The following is a 3,831-nucleotide window of genomic DNA, read 5'->3' as shown; positions in this document are numbered from 1 at the left end:
CGTTGACTAAGGCCAGGATGCCAATGACCGAGTTAGGATGGATGTCTGCAAGCTTGTCGAGATACAGGTGGCCTAGCAAATGGCCATCTTCTTGTAGGGTGGTACATCCTGGTGAAGGTAAAGGACATCGGCAGTCCACACGGTGGCCATTGAAGTACTTGTCGTTCCACAAAGGGCTTGACCGAGTCGTTCCTACCACGTGCAACCCGTGGACGTGGTTTGCATGGTAGAGCCACCTTCGTGGGGGGTTTTCTGGGTCATCATAGTAGGGAAGGACTCATAGGCATTTTTTTGTTGTCAAGAGGTAGTACACCAGTGACCTTAGTAGCTCATTGGCCACTAGCGAGTTGCTGCCTGCCAACCAATGCGTGCCTCTACGCAACGTGCGTCCCAGATACGAGTGCTCCAGCAAGCGTCACTGCTACAAGAAGGGGAAAGCTTCACCGGAGATAGAAAGCTCTGGCGACCTTAGTGGCGACCACTGGTGGTTGTCCCGGCCCTCCTCGTGGCTGGTAGGACGGATCCTGCCAGCTCATGACTTGCTGGACGACGTTTAGCCCAAACGTGGGGCCCTAGCGTTCAAAAATACTTCGGGAAGGGGGCGGCTCCACTAGAGACAAAAATCGTCAACGACCCTAGTGGTGGCCATCGATGGCAATCCCGGGTGCGCCTTATGGATGGCGTGCGGCGTGGCTCAGGCAAGGTGATCCTTGCTAGTCCTGCCTAGCCACCCACCAGTGTGGTCCCTGACAGCGGGGCCACTCATAACGGGCGGTGGGAAGCCTGCCGCCTTCGAGGGTCCCTCGGTGCACTTAATGTACACCCACATGCTGTCATGCAAGCCATTGTGCGTGCTTTGCATGCACTGTGCATTTAAGTGCACGGTGCACTTCCATAATCCTCAGCTAATGTGTCCTTCATGCGCAGTGTGTGTATCCCTCCCTTTTACACAGTGCACTCAAAGAGCAACGAGTATTTGCAGTTCAAGTGATGAGTAACTTTGCTTTTTGACAGGGTGAGAAAGGTCTGCTCACCATTTTTTGCTAAATGCTCATAAAAATAAACGTTAGGGGGCTGAGATTACTTATCTGGAAAACTCTTATCTGCTCCTTTGCTAATTTTTTAGCGCACCAAAATGTCATCATTCTCCCGCTTTCGGTGTAAAAAATAACTCGATTCCATAGTCGACGCCAACTGTTAACACCTAAAAACAACACAACAGTTGGAAAGGGGAGAAAGATCCATTCTCAGCCTCGCTAAAGTTATTCTAGGCCTCGATTGGTGTTGTGTGGAGGCCTTGGCGGTTGTCCGGTGCTACTGTACGGTGTCCGTGCGTACATCCATGGCGGTAAATATTAAATAAATGCAGAGAAAATAAATAGAGGGAGATACACAGATTTATGTAGTTCGGCACTAGGCTTACGTCCACGGGGGTTTGGAGAAGGGAGCATCCATTATAATAAACTTGTTTACAATCTTTCATGGTCTCTCATCCTTACTGTACAATGGAGATTTAAGTTCTATTATCTGGTTTTCATCCTCTCGCTGAAGTCTTTGTGGTGAGGTTGAAGAAGGTGAAGTCTTGAAGAAGCTTGGCCAAACGTCCCTGAAATCATATGTGTCCGTGCCTTTTATCTCCTGCCCCCTTTACTATATGTCACATCACCCTTTTTCCCTCATGACACTCTGCCCTCCTTTATCCCTTTGTCCCCTCCTTCCCTATTTCTTTCTTCCCTCCTGATGAGTTTCCCCTTTGGCCTGAGCCTAGGAAACACCATGAGCCCGTTATATTTTATCCCTTGCACCTATATTATTGTTATGTATGTATTATGCATCTCACGTTGCATAAGACACCTAATTTTTTTAAAATTCAAGTGCAAGATAAAAATTAGATTAGTTTAATTAGATGGTCATTTAGATTCATGATAGCAATGCAGTTTCTGGGTGGATGTGCAAGCCATGGACTCAAGTGTGGCCGTGGGATGTGGGATCGGTGAACAACCTTGCACACATGGTTAACTATGTTGACCAGTCAGTTAATTTAGATAAATCAATCATATATAACATAAACAATAGTATGGTCAATCATGATTTTAAACTCAGCATGAAATATTTATTGAAAACGTTATGTTAAGTATGTTTACGTTATGATGAGTTTCTTACTGAGTCATTGACTCATTTTAGTTATTTTTATGTTTTTAAACCACCTCAGATTAGAATATTTATGAAGGTAGAGCTGCAAGACGGGACTCAGTCCAGAAAGGTGTGATAGTGACCTAAATCATGTATAGAGATTTTAAGTTATGATTTTTATGTTACGGACTTTGAGAAATTTTAATAAATGCTTTTGCGCACTCTCACTTATGATTTTAGTATTTTAATTCAAAACGACTCTATTTATTATAAGGAATCTTTATACTTGGCGCTTCGTTCAGAATAAAGAAAAATATTTTTAAGTCAGGGTTCAGTAGTAGCACTCCGGGTTCTGAGAATTTTTAAAAGTGACTTTATTAACTGTGGGGAGCAGGGTGTTACAACTTATTTCATGATTTTAGTAAAATGTAAAATTTTGTTGCATTATTTACTAATGATGCATAATATGTTGCTACGGGTAGTTGTTGTACTCAAGTTCTTTACATGAAGCATTAACTTGAGGATTTTTTAAACTTATGTATAGTTACATTCCAATCAAATGTGATAATACCAATCCCATAAATTTTCAAAGATCCCGATACAACATTCTAAGACTAATTGTATTGATATTAAACCATGTTCAAAAGAGTGACATTGTATTAGATTTCACAAGCACACATGACTAATTGGCAGATATTTTCACAAACCTCTACCAAAAGATAGATTATGCATGATTAAAAGAGAATTAGGAATGATGCATGCTATAGATATTTGTTAAACAATTTTTTATTATCTCAAAATCACTTACAAAAAATTGAGTTCCTTAACCTCATTTCTTAAGTGCTTGCTCTTCACATATCTGTATGCTATCATTATCATTATCTAAAGGATTAGGCAATTGAAAAGAAGAGCCATCAAGAACTTCAACTCCTTATTTTCTCGTTTTAAGTTCCCTATCTTTATGTTAGACTGTTGAACAACCTGTTAGAGTATATAAATCTTCTTGTGAAGCTTTTCAACTCATTTGTTCTAGACTACAATCGCCGAGAAAATGCGACAATGGATGACAAAGACCAAATACCAAGGGAGACTAGTTCATAAATGGCATCATCATCTGACTTATTAGCCAGAACTATTTCCTACTGCACCATGGCACCTATGGTAAATGCTGAGAAAACTTGTGACTAGGGTGTAGAATACCTCATATATTAATCAAAATGGTTGTTGGAAGAAGATTGTTGAGTCATTGAGAAAAGATAAAATATATAGAGAAATAAATTGTTTGATTATAGATAAGTGAAGAATATTGAATGCAAATTAGATAAGTTGTCACCCTTTTAAAGATGAACATGAACACAAGACAAAACATCATATCTCTTCATATCTTATTTGGTCAACATTACAAAATATTCTAGTCTCATTTCATCAAAGTTTATCTTACTAGGTCAGCGGTATTAAATACAACTTGTCCCCCAATTTTTTTTGGATCTTCTCAAAAAATTATTTTTCTCCTAACCACTAAACCTTTGCCATTATTCGCTTCTGTTGGCCTTGGATTTGAGCTGCATCTCTTTCCAGCTCCTCTACTCGTGGCTAAAGGTCACAAGCATATCTGTTTGTGAACTTTTTCAACTCCCTGTTTTCCTATTTTAACCTTTTTTTCTTTCTATCTTTATCAACAAGCATTCGACACAATTC

The sequence above is a fragment of the Juglans microcarpa x Juglans regia genome, chromosome 5S (genome assembly GCF_004785595.1).
Source record: "Juglans microcarpa x Juglans regia isolate MS1-56 chromosome 5S, Jm3101_v1.0, whole genome shotgun sequence".
Lineage (NCBI taxonomy): Eukaryota > Viridiplantae > Streptophyta > Magnoliopsida > Fagales > Juglandaceae > Juglans > Juglans microcarpa x Juglans regia.
This window is presented reverse-complemented; position numbering follows the sequence as displayed.